Source organism: Microtus ochrogaster, assembly GCF_000317375.1.
Source record: "Microtus ochrogaster isolate Prairie Vole_2 chromosome 14 unlocalized genomic scaffold, MicOch1.0 chr14_random_1, whole genome shotgun sequence".
Taxonomy (NCBI): domain Eukaryota; kingdom Metazoa; phylum Chordata; class Mammalia; order Rodentia; family Cricetidae; genus Microtus; species Microtus ochrogaster.
This window is the reverse complement of record NW_004949096.1, coordinates 16,335,649-16,349,061: the sequence shown is the minus strand read 5'-3', so window position 1 is coordinate 16,349,061 and position 13,413 is coordinate 16,335,649. Positions and strand designations below refer to the sequence as shown.

At 50.0% G+C, this 13,413-nt stretch overlaps 1 long non-coding RNA gene across 2 annotated transcripts in view; it reads right to left on the bottom strand.

Moving 5' to 3' along the window:
• Positions 1–10,490, bottom strand: part of LOC106144260 — an 81,030-nt gene extending 70,540 nt beyond the window's left edge. The window contains exons 1-2 of one of the 2 annotated variants that reach the window (XR_003378433.1): positions 10,356–10,490; positions 2,483–2,596 (exon numbers count right to left, since the gene is read on the bottom strand). This is a non-coding gene — a long non-coding RNA (uncharacterized LOC106144260). Of the gene's footprint in view, positions 1–2,482; positions 2,597–7,425; positions 7,710–10,355 lie in introns of those variants that run through there. The other variant, XR_003378429.1, reaches the window with a different exon arrangement.
• Between the last annotated feature and the right edge of the window lie 2,923 nt (positions 10,491–13,413).

Here is a 13,413-nt window from a genome sequence, read left to right as displayed (position 1 = left end):
GGAGAAAGGGAAGAAGGGGAAGAGGGAGAGTTACAATCAAGATTTGATCATGAACCCTAAACTCAAAGCTTAATATCATAAAATGAAGGTCTATGAAGACCAGAGAAACATGGGGCCCATGGAGACCAGGAGCATATTGAGATCCCTGAAACATTTATAAAGTATTTATACTTTTCTTTTCAGGAACGTAGAGCCTATTGCTTTCATCAGATTATTACAGGGAGAATACTTTCTTTATGTCTCCAGTGCTTTAGAAGACCTGATACACATTGTGGGGACCCAGAAAGTCTTTGTCAACTTTATACTCAATACCAGCAGAAGCAGTGCATGGAGGAGAGGTGTGTGAACACCCAGCATCCATGGGTCTGAGAGAGCCCACATGACTGCTGGTCCCACATGCTGAGGATAGAAATCACACGGCATCAGAATGGCTGTTATTGGTGAAAGAGCATGAGGTGAACACAGTGAAAACAGATCTGGGAGAAGTGCTAAAATTTAAATTTCTAACTGACCGTGCAAATAGTTATCCCATTAGCAGGTGGTCTTCAGAACTGACTGGAGAAAGAAGAAAGAGGGAGAGAAAAAAGAAAAGAAAAGAAAAGAAAGGTCTGTGAGATAAGAAAGGCCCAGCAGATAAAGGAGTTGAATGTGATTCATGAAACCCAATGGTGGAAGAAGATAACTTCTGATTCCTATGCACATGGGCTGTAACATGTGTATAGCCACACACAGGCATAAAAAAAAGTAAATATAAAAAAAGAGAACACAAGAATAAGAAAGAACAAAACAGAGGAACAAGAATCAAATAGATCTCCTAGTGGTGAGAAGGTCCCTAGGGGAATTCAAACAAGGCCTATGATGCTATTTGCCAGATCACAATGTAGCCATCAGGCAAGACTGCTAACCAAGCTACTCTGCTCCTGGAGAGAGAAGTGTGGGAAAGAGGGGTATTTCCCTCATCAGGTTCCTTCCTGCTGGCAAAGGCTTTGAAAATGATCAACCCTGGGATTCCATGACACAGTGACTTTCTTGTGCTGAGACTTGCTCAGAACCTCAAAGTATTGTCTTGGAAAAGAAGGTTAGGTTAATGCCTATCCTTCTATCAATGCCTTCAAGATGTTCCTAGCTACAGAGACTTGCTATAAACACTCCCTTTGAAACCCTGCACCCTAAATGCAAGTCATTTGTTGGGGAAAGAAATCCGTTATGACATCCTATATTATATTTATGAATAATTTCTATGGTTTGGTAGTGATAGGTATTATTTAGTGGCTGATAAATGAACCCAGAGTAGACTATTTGGATTGGAGTCCAAAGGTAAGAGATCTAGCTAAAATTACATAAGCCACTTGTTTTTTAATTTATAAAATGGAGAGACTGGCATGTATGTTTATAATATATGAGACTTTCCATCTTTTACATACCAAATACTATATCTAAGTTTGAAGTTTAACCTGTCAATGGATTCTTCCAACATCATTAAAACAGATTAATGCAAGAAAGCCATATCTCCCTAGTATTGCATTTTTAGCTGTCCTCACAGGGCAGCTGGAATATCAGTTAAGGGGGAAGTGGATTGATCTTAACTTCTTAGAATTAACATAACCTATTTCCCAATGGTAGATTCTGAGAACCTCAGATCCTTATATGTAAAAAGGGGGATTCGAAAGAAAGTAGGACTACCCAGCAATCTGACAGCTTTGACCTCAACCTCAAATTATAAAAAAATAAAATAAAAATCCCTAAGACCACCATTGAATTAATATAGCAAGTAAATCCATGACTTAACAGCCTGAAGGTTTTCTTCAGCCTCCTCTGATCTTTCAGTCCCCTCTAAGATTTAAGGCAGCTTGCTAGCTGGGCTCATGTGACACCAAAGGATTAGCCTAGTAGGTCCGATTCTCCCTTCCTCTAAATTCTACCAGCCCCAACTTCCAGACTCTTTCAAGCTTTGAACTGAATTCCCTGGTAAGAATGAAAATATGATTCCATAGCTTGGAAAGCCAGCTAAGTGAAAACTCAGAAGAAGGCGATTTTCTGGTTGCTTTTCCCCTCCTTACCACAGAGGAACCATTAGCCTAAAAGTTTTTCTATCCATCTTAAACTGAGCTCCACTGAGATGTCACTTAGTTTATTGGTATCTTTGACCACAGCAAAACACTCCTTAACTCCCTCTTCCCTTAGATGGCCTGAAACAGCTTAGGAGATGGAAGAAATGATAGACTCTTAGGTCTCACTGAATAAAGCCATTTTCCTCAGACCTGGTTGTTGTGGGAGCTTCCAAATACACCGAAATCCTGCTTCTGGGATCAGAAACAGGTTTGCCTCTTTGGTACTGTCTTTCGGTTTATCATCTATGATGGATGCATTTATCTGAACTGTTTTCAAATGCTGGACCCTTAGTTGCTGCCTTCTTGCCATGGAAGGACATGTGGAAGCCTTGAGGCTCCCAGAGAAGGCCACGCATGGGCTCTTCACTCACCTGGGACTCTTGAGATCCCTGTCAGGCTTTTCAGCATTCATAACCTCTGAGACTGCCTCCCTTGGGTGGTCACCCTTCATGCACCGCCATCAGTATCAGGACAGGCTTGACCACCTAAAAGGTAACGAGATGGGCAAAGTTACGTGGCTGCCTGGGAAGAAAGCGTGAGGCTGTGCACTGGGGTATATTGCAGGCAGGCAGGGTATGGGCAGCTGGGAGAAAGGGAGCAAGCAGTCAAGGCAGGGGTCGGTGCTGGTTCAGGAGGAAAGCTTTGCAGAGGTAACTACTAAGTCTTGCTGCTGGGAGGTCCCTGAGATAATCTTACAGGGCAGAAGTCTGCTTGGAATCGAGGTCTGTCTTTGCCTCTTGTCTGAGACAGGCAAAGCAGAGCAACTTATAGCAAGCATACATCCTCAACAGAAGACTGAAGGGGAGAATACAAAGTGTGTGTGTGTGTGTGTGTGTGTGTGTGTGTGTGTGTGTGTGTGTGTGTTGGGGGGAGACTTTTGAAATGAGGCACTTGAGAGGTGAACAGTGACGACTACAGTAGGTAAATTGGGCCTGAAATGCGACAACTAAGCCTGGCTTGGGTCACTTGCTTCTTCTCATTGTAGACAGGGGCCGTGGAGGGGACTCTATGACTCCTTTACCCTATTTTTACCTCCAGAGACAATCACTGGTCTTGATTTTTAAGATGGGGACAAGCTCCGTTAGTGAGTTGGCTTGAGGGACTAGGTCTGAACTGCAGTTTTCCTAGTACTTAACACCGCATCGGCCTCGCTTCCAGGGAAGAGCAGACAGGGCCTGAGGCTGCCAGCTCTTCTATAGGCCCCTTCAGGGGTTGGCGTCAGATGCAAGTGCCTAGAAGTTTCCATCAGGCCCGTGTCTCACTAGGTGAGGGGTTATGCATAAGAACTTTAATGACTAAAGTGACTATGCCCCCTCCCTTTGCCCACCTCCCTCAGCAATGACAAACTGAGTTTAGTAGTGAAAATGGGCTAGAGCTGATGTAATCTCCATACGCAGGAGAGAAAAGATGCAAAAAGCCTCTGATTTTCACTTATTGAGGAGAGGGAGGGAGGAGAGGGACTCTTTCCACCTTGCCTCTCTGGAATGAGAGACGCCCCCCTTCCCAGGCCCCCAGCAGGACCCAAAGTGAGCAGCCTCCGCTGTGGGCTGCAGCTGCCTGGGAGCTGCCGCTACAGCAGCACTGGCGGCGGCTTTCAGACAGCAACAGTTGTCTGGCTGAGGCGAGGCGAGGATTTGCTGCCGCACGACGCCTTCCGCCGGTGCTCTGGGGCCCTGGAACTCCGGTCCTAAGTGTAGCCCGGGTGGGAGAGATGGGGAGTCCGGGGACACAGGAACTCTGAGCAGCCTGTGCTCAGGTTATTCAAGCCTTTTTATGCAAGTTCACTTCTCTAAGGTCACCTTGCTCCCAAATCTGGTGTTGGTCAGGCTTTTGGAGAGGGAAGGGCTTCCTGGCTGGGGAGGAGGAGGTGGGCTACAGTGAGCAAAAGACAAAAGAGTAGGTAAAAGGACACAGTGTGAAGCTATTTTTAATCTAACGTGGCTGTTTTGCTTCTCTCTCCGAAGAGCTGTCGCTCCACAGACGGCCCCAAGTGAGAGGCAGGAAGAAAATCCCCCCCAGCTTTTGCTTCCTCTCCTCTGCCTGTCCAGATCTTTGAGACCCTTTCACTCTTTCATAAAATGCGTTGGGGGAAGGGAAACGTCTTTTATCTGGGGAGGGAGAGCCTGATTTAGTCCTGGAGCCTGGAGTCCACACCTTCAGTGCCTTCTCACGTACTGAGCTCTTACCGACTGCCTCTGTCCAGCATTCTCAGCATCCCTGAGCCATTCCTCCTTTTCAGGAGAGGGTAGGGAGCGTAGAGTCTAGGTGGCTAACTATGGGACCCAGAAATGGTGGTGCACAGAGTTTGTTAAGCAGAAAGGTTAGGATGCGGGGGAAATTCAGGCCCTCCCTGAAAATAGGTAGTTTCGAAGCCCTGGGGTCATGGTCTATCACACCCCTAGACCCATTCTCTATCTATTTTCATCTTCATGGGCACTTCCGTGTGTCTGTGTGTCCTTCTGGCCCAGTCCCTAAGGGCAAGGGCGTCTAGCAGTGTTCCTAGCTAGCGAAGGGCACGGGGCACAAAACGTGTTGAAGGCCTGATTTGTGCCACTTGTAACCGAAGTGGTCACGACTGCAAAGAGTGGAAGGGGAGGAGGGGGGGCCCACGGGCTCTCCCCTCTGCAGCTTGCCTCCCTCCCCAGGTCCGGGCGCCTCGAGAGGCCAGCATGGGGCTGCTACAGCCGCCACTGCTAAACAACCACAGCTCCCAGAAGCGCTTTCCCTGCGGGGTTTTCCCTAGTTTCCGCCTGTTTTATCCTCTTCTGAGCTACTTAGTTTTGAAAAAGAGGAGATGGGTGGGTACTGGAGCCTGCAACGTGCCTGAAATTAGGTTGGAAGAAGGTTCAGGAGGAAAGCTCCGGGGAGCGGGCGGTGCCTGGGTGTTTTCCCCTCTTTTTCGGAGCTACCAGATTCACGGAGGTTCATCTCACCTCCTCCAGGTTCCGCGCATCCTAACCGAGGAAGCTTTGGGCTTACCGTCCCTCCCTCAAGGGCTTCCCCTCCCTACCATTTTGCAGACTCCTATCCTTAGGGTCAAAAATGACCGTAAAATGTCCTAAACTGATCCATATTCCACGTACTGACTTGGCCCTATAACCATGCCCTCCCCCTACATTTATTGTGTGAGTGGGAATATTTGGGATGTGGGGTGTGGGGGAACGACACAACTTCTGTAAACTTTTATTACATTTTAGCTTCTCGCTTCTTCGATAACACACGCACGCCACCCGCTCCGATTTCCCCTGTGATACAAAGTCTATTAAAAAGTTGGGGGCGGGGGGACACGCCGCGGGAAGGCGAGTGACCAAAGCCTCGCGGGGCGCGAAAAGGACGGGAAGGAAAGAGCTGATTCTTCCGTGGAAAACGGGGAGAAAGACTGGGGAACTCTCGGATGGAGCCGCTTAGGGAAGGTGCCGGCTTCGGCGGTCTCTGGTCGCTGCAGTCATGTCGCCGAGCGCGCCCTCCGCGAATGCTTTTTGGGGTAAGGGCTTCCGGCTTTTGAGTTATGTACAGCAAGCCCAGACCGCAAAAAGATTCGCGAAGGGCAGTCTACCCGCTTCTTCGGTCCGCCGCCGCCGCCTTCAGCCCAGCACGTCTCCGAACCCCGAAGCCGATGAGGCTGGATGTCACCGGTGCGCTCCTCCGCGGCTCAGCCTCCCCACCCAGCGCGCCGCGCTCCCCTCCTCTTGTCCCCAGACCCATCCCTCTCTCTCTCTTCTCCAGACAGTCCGAGATCCTCCGACTCAACCCTGCACAACCTCAAAGAGGTAGCGGAGGGCGAGAAGGGTGGCTCGGAGGGGGACCCCAGATCCCTGAGCCCAACCTCCACCTTTCTCTCTCCAACACCCCGAGCCTCCGACCCTATCTAGTCTAACACCCAATTCCCACATCAGCGTTCTGCCAGCCCTGGTTGCAAGGTCGTGGATCCCTGAACAGGTACAGTCCAGATTTCCCCCGAATCCCCTCCTATCCTTCCTAGTCCCCCAGCAGAGGTTCCAGCCGTGACTACAGGCGCTGCGTAAAGAGAAAAACTCCCCCAGAGCACTAAATAAATACAGACAAGGCCGCCAGCTCATTGGTGTAGACTAAAATCGTCACCCACCAATCAGAAGAGAGCTCACATTTCTTTTTTTTTTCCAGAAGGGGGAGGAGAAAAATATTTCCATTTCTAATTATTCAACAAAACCTAGACTAGAACACATTAAAATATTGTTGTTCCAAAAACTGTCCATGACTCCCTCCCATTCTAGCCCAGGTGAGGGGGTGGCAGTGTATATTGGGAAAGAGGGATTCAAGAGAGCGACCTCTTCCATCGGGACTTAAGCCAGAAGAACCAGACGGAAAATGACTGGCAAAGATGAACATAAAATAAGCTCAGATCCCACCCTGGTTGGCCTATTTCTAGAAAATGAGACTTTCTCGACTCCCCCTACCCCACTCTGCCCCTCAAAAGTTCTGAATGTTCACTGAGAGTGAAGCTCTTCCCTCCGCGCGACCCCCCACCCCCAATCCGGATTATGGTGTGTGATGGCCCATTTGCCTCAGGTGCCCTTTCACTGCTGTATCCCCCCCCCCGCCCCATTCTGCAAAATGTTGGGGGAATAAGAAGGGGTGAGCTGGGCATTGACTGCCACAGAGACAGGAGAGTCCAGCTTCTGCAAGAGGGAGGGGAAGAAAGATTGAAGAGAAAGGAGGGGGCATAGCCTTTCCTCTTCCCCCTTTCCTTCCTTCCCTCTAGGCCCCTCCCCCATTCCATCTACCCTAACTTTGAGCGGATGCTCTTTTCTTGACTGAAGTGCCAGTCCCCTCTTGCCTAGCCCCAGGAATGTCAAAGGAAGAATGCCTGACTCCCTCCCATTAGGGAAAACCTAAGTCTGGGTTGTTACTGCAAACATTGCAAGAACTTGGATGCAAAAGTTTTTTTTTTTTTCTGTTGTTTTCTTTTTTGCCACCTGGGAATCGACGTGTGCGCGCGCGTGTACACACACACAAACACAAATGCCCTTGGCCCATCATACCCTCAGTCTTGGTCCCCTGAGTTCCTGTCAGCCTACCCCAATCCGCCCATCCATTACCCTCCTACATTTCTGCGACCCACCCACCCTCCCACTGCATCCCCTTTGCTTGGTTCAGCTAGGGAAAGACGCAAGCACACACCCTCCCAGCGTCTGCGCGCCACGCCAGAGGGGGCTCCTTAGCCTGCGCCTGCCGCTGGTGTGGCGTGGGGCAATTGGGGGAAAAAGTTCTGCTCGGCCGACCATTGAGCCTACCGACCACCAGGCGGCCAGAGCTCCAAATCTTTTCTTCTTACCTGAGTCCGGGAGTCTTGGGAGTGCAATGGTTCGGTTTGTGCTTCAGCCGTCTGGAAGCGGCCCTCTCTGGCCAACTCGCTTCCCTCGTGCCCCTCCCCTCCCCCATGGGTGTCTGCCCAGCGGCAAAGCGGGCGCTTCCAGGTAAGTATATAAGTTACTGTACTGTGTGGGAGGGTCACGATCTTGGTAATTGCAGATCCCCGAGCTTAACCCCTGCGCTCCTGCCTCCCTCCAACTTGTTGAGGACTCGTCCGGGGAGCCGGAGAGGTAAGCCAGCGCGGCGGAGAGCGCTGGCCCGGGGGGGGGGGGGGGGGGGGGGGGGGGGGGGGGGGGGGGGGGGTGCAGCGGGCAGAGAGGGGACAGCGGCACCGCGTGCAGTGGAGTTCAAATGCAACACCCCCTGACAGAGGTTTTCATTGGATAGGTCTTCCCCCCACCCCCGTTCACCCCTGGTTTGCCCCCCCCCCAGCTCCCATGTAGGGGACGTCTCCAGGCGAAGTCACGATTCCTTCTCAGTTCGGAATGAACTGTGACTAGAGCCATGACGCAGCCAGCGCGCATTACTCACTTTTTTCAGTCACGACTTGGGAATCCGTGCTGGTTCCAACCAAAATTGCACCACTACCATTGAATTATTTAATAGACTCCAGTTTGGGGGTAAACTTGTGCATTGTGCCAGGCATGGAAGAAGGGCAAGGGAGAGAGGGCTGGAGGGACATAAGGACGTGGGGTATCCCTCCCCTCCCACTTCATGAATCTTGGAAAACCCACCTCCTTTGCTTCGTGTGCTGCAGGTGTTTTATTGCCCCCTGCCCCGCCCCGCCCCGCGATTTCCTTTGCAAATGAGGCAGAATTTGTAAACACAGGGAACTGGTGGGACGGAGAGGGGTGAGGCTTGGAAACTAGTATCTCCCCTTTGTGTGACGAGGAGGCCGGGTGGGCCAAGAGATTGCGAGCAGCAGCTTTGTTTCAAGCTTGGATTGTCAAGACAAAGTGTGGGTTGCAGTGTTATTTGGTTATTCTGCACCTCAGTAACAGCCCTTGTTACTATTAGGAGCTGACGAAGACTCAGCATCAGCAATGAAACCTGTCCAGAAAGGGACCTCTTCGGAGCTAAAATTAACTCAGCTCAACCTTTTTTCCCTCCAGGGGCTGCAATCCAGTTGCCCTGCATAGAGGATAGGTCGGTCACTCTTGGCAGGACTGTTGCCAGGTGGATCAGAGACTACCTAGTCTCACCCTCTCCACCCTCTCTATCCTGTGCCCCCTCCTCACAGACAACCTCACTGACCAGAGCTTTAAGAAAAAAAATGCATATATATATATATATATTCCTGCATGCATATAAGCTTATGGCAGACTGCGAGAGTGCTTCATTTTCCCCATTCTACAGTTCACTCTTATGGGTCAGTTTGAGGAAGCATTATCACCCTACTCCAAAGAGTTAATCAGTATGGATGTCTTTGTGTGCAAGTGATCCCCTCTCCCAATAACTTTTCTCCTTCCTCACGGGTCTTCCTCACAAGTTCTGCCCAAGTACCTGGAGCTGATTGCAATGAATCTCACAACTCTCCCCCAGGGAGCTGATGGTTTCCCCCAGTAACATTTGTCAATCTTTAGAACAATCCTCCCTAATTTCTCCTGTTAGTGGTTTGCAATGCTGCCTTACAGGCGCCAGGCGATGTTCTGAAGCCTGGATTCTCTATGCATAGTGCCAGCAACTCCAGTCCTTTGGCTTCTAATACTCCCAATTCCAGAAAGTCATTTAGAGCTCTTGTGACTAGGATGCAAAAGACGCGGGAGTAGTAAGTGGCATAACACCCATCTTTACACCCCTCCCAGGAACTGCAGAATGTGGGTATGTGAGGAGACACGAGGTGGGAGGGGAACAGGGTCAAAATAAGCAACCTATAGCCTCTTATTTTGAGAATCATCATCATCAGAGAGAAATATTTCAAAACCGCTGGCGGGAAGGTGTTGGACCCATAGAGACTGGAGACCCAGACTCTGCAGGAAAAGATGGTGAGCCTCTGGCTTCGGTCGTGGGTTCCTGGAGCACCCGGCCTTAGCTCATCCTTGAATCTAACACTTCCTCCCTCTCCTTTAATTTTTTTCCTTTTCCTTCCCACTCACCCCTCCTTTTCCCAAAGCTCTCACCGAAGTCACGACTATCCCCTTTGAACATCCTTAACCCCCTCCATTCTGGATCGCTGCTTTGCATTCAGGGAGGGGTTAGCTTCAGCTGGAGTCAATCCTGCCCCCTGGCGCTCAGAACTGAACTTGCTGCGGACCAAGGAATTTTCAGCACCTATATTTGTGGACAGCTACCAAGGGCTGGCTCTGTCGGGACCAGCCCGGAGCAGCCCGGAGCAGCCCGGAGCAGCCCGGAGCAGCCCGGAGCAGCCCGGAGCAGCGTCTAGGTGCTGATTTTTCCCAACTCAAGCAAGTAGAGAGGTTTGTCCCCCGAATGGGGATCTCTCCCCTCTCTTTATTCCCTTTACCCCATGCAGTTATAGTCTATATTCCACAGCCTTCATCAATCTCGCATCGAGATGGCACATTAAATCGTGTCTGGCCACCCTTTAAGACGGAGAAAATAGGGAGGGGGAGAGGGCAGTAGAGAGAACCCAGCTCAACAGCGCCAACCCATAACGAGAGCGCGCGTTGCAGCTCCTATTGATTCAAATTTGTCAGGGTGATTCCCAACTCTGCAAGAATTCCTTCTCGGTTCCTTTGCATGCGACCCCCAATTCATTATACACAGACATACATACACACAGAGAGCGCTACACCCTCACCCCTACTCAATCTCATTCTTCCACTTAGGAAGGGGCAAAAAGGCAGCCAAGAATGCATCCCGAGCATGCACGAAGTAAGCATCAGCTTGTACTTACAGTCTGCGGCATGCACATGACATAATATTACTTACCCAAACGGGAACTCCTTAAGAGAGAGAAAGAAACACGGGAGGGGGGAATTGGGTAAAGAAAGGAGAGAGGGAGGAAAAATCCAACAATTAATTTCCAGACATGGGGCGGGGGGATGCGGTGGTGTTCAGGTTTTCTTCCACCCTCTCTGGCTTTTTATCCCAGTACAGCCCTTGGTCTATTTCTGGAACACGATCAAACCCAGATGCTATTTTTAGCAAGTACTGAAAAAACCTGCACACACAAAGGCATTTCGCTGGAACGTTGAGTCCAAAACATTAAAGGTGCACCAAGCGCCCCCTCCTCACTTGTTTCTGCACCACCAGACCCTCTTGCGTTTCTGTAGACGTTTTTCAAAACAAAAACAAAAAAAATTTCTTATATTCTCCCTCACATTAACTCTCGTATGCCTCTGCCTGTTGCAAGCTCCTCACAGTCTCCCAAGCAGAAGGCGTTGGAGTGGTTGTATTCTCAGAGCTTCAGGTCTCCATTGACCAGATCTCCTACATGTTGGGGAAACAGGAGACACTTAGCCCCTTTCCCCACAAGAGCTTCCCTGGAAAGCTCTAGAGTCTAACACTATCCACAATGGACATCCCCAAATAGGTGGAGGGGGCGATCATTCATACCCTTCCCACATTCCCCACACATGCTTTGCAAAATCGCATGGTGTTTGCAACACACCGCCTTTGGAAATGTAAATTTTAAAAGCTGCAAGTGTGTGTGTGTGTGTGTGTTGAGTTCTAGTAATTCACTAAGGGAGGGGGAATGGAGAAAATAGACTCATGAAGACAGCGCGGAGCAGCCGCCTCGAGTCTCCTTTGCCAGCCTGCGTCAGTCATCAGCTGCTGACGTCACGTGCAGATTCTCCTCTTTGGTGGGTCTGGCTCAACCTAGAAGAGGCTTCTGCTCAGAGACAGCGCTTTGTGTTCAGCGCAACCACTGAGCAGGCGAAGCTGCCGAGGTGGGCGCCAACTCAGACTTGGGCTGACCATCAGCAGAAGAGGCACTGGGCATGCTGAGGGCCCCAAAGGGGCGTGCCTAGCCAGATTGCCCCCTCCCCAAACATCCCGCCGCCCATTGCAAACTCGGCGATGCACAGACTCTGGCGCGCGCGCGCTTTCCCCGCCCTTTCGCATCTGGCCACAGTAACAGACCAGGCTATGGCTATAACTCGGATTAATTCTCTGTTTGTTGGCCAGATAGCCCCGGATCCTCGAGTGACGCAAATAACAGATTCTATGGCTCCCCCTGCCTCTTTCCAGCTCTCGATCCCTTCCCCCTCCTCTTTCTTTCTCTTCTTTTTACTGCGCCCACGCATCCTGCTTGGTCTCCCACGGAATCAGCCAGCTACAGCTTCCCGGAGAGCAATGACCTGAGTTACCGAGAGACCTACAGACTCACAGTGCAGGGACGGATAAGCCTGAAATTGACCTCAAGCGTGCACAACACACACACACACACACACACACACACACACACGCACACATCAGCACAGATAGCCTTTTGCCAATGACTAGTGCTGGTGGTGACAACGCCTAGAGAGGGGAGGGCCAGACAGTTTTTTTCCCTTCACCACTAAGGAGGCAGTCCGCCCCTACAAATAGATACAGCGGGGTATTGGTGAATATGCAACTTTTCTTTCCACATGAGGCGGCAGAATAATTCAACAAAGGCTGCAGATGCTGTCTCTAGCCACATTGTCAGGCCCTTTGGAGGCCAGGAGAAGCTTTACTCTTAAATACTAGCATCTTTTTTTTTCCTTCTTAAAACAATGACCCCAAAAATGCTTCAATGGAGGCATTCTTTGCAAACCAGCCTGAATGGCCCTTGTTTCAGGACAGTCTCTGTGTGTCTCAGTGTGTGTGCTTGAATGGGAGGTGCTCCGAAGAAATGCCACACCTCAGCATGACAAAGGGTTTCTTGATCGATGGAAGTGGGGAGAATTCTTAAACACTGGAAGGTCGCATAAAATTACACACACTCCCCTCCTCAGATGCACACAGCACTGGATCTATTTGAATGGATCTCTGCTCTGAGAATGGGAAAAACTAGGAAGCCAGAAGCTACACAGAGACTGAACCATCTCCTTTCTTAACTATAATAATCAACTTTCCTTTTGCTGGATGGCAAAAAACAATTATCCAGAGGTCATCAAGAGGATTTGGGTCACGAGATTTGGAAAAGGAGGCTGTTGAGACATGGGCTATTATTGCCCTTCCCGGGCCCTCCTAATCTTTGTAACTTGCCCCACATTTCCGTTTAAGCCCCTGCAGTGCCTTCCATTTCTGTCTGTGCCTTACACTTGCCTGCTGGAGCAGGCCAGAGGACTTCTGCTCCATGCAGAGGACACCCTCCAGCGGCCCATCAGCAGCTGTTATTTTTAGCTCTCTGAATGCACGCATGTATGTATGCATGTGAGAATGTTGCTGCAGTGGGCTGGTGTGCAGCCAGAACAGCATCAATGGAAGGGAGGCAGTGGTTCTTGTGCTGGGGGTGGCTTATCACATGGGGCTGTCAGATGTGACCAGGCAGACATGAAATGCAGGCAGTGTTTCAATGAAGTAGTACTGGATTGATAAAAATGTCAGCTAAGTGTGTGTTTAAAGGCACAGAGGTATGTTTTAAGACATAAGATGTGAGCACAGATGTGAGCTCATTCACAGAAACTATAGGTTTCTATGTAGATGACAAACCATAAAGAGATGCATCCAGCGTTGTGCTTTCTATGCTCTATGTGGTGGTGGTATGCTGACATGTTTGATTTGAGATCACAGAAATTTCATTCATAAATTCCTAATAGTTTTCAGGAAACCCTGAATAATAAAGAGGTGGGGGTGGTCCTTAGGCCACAACCATCACAGCTTTGAGGGCAGCAGCTGAAAAATATAATCTAACTGGGGCCACCTGGTGGAGTCTCCCAGAAGAGAGTGACTCTGCCTGGTTCTGCAGTGCTGCAGTCACAGGAAGGACTAGATTGCCTGAGTAGCTGAGGAAACACAGAAGCCACCACTGCAGAAAGTTGGTCCTCTACCATTCCACTTCTCCGCTCTCTTTTCC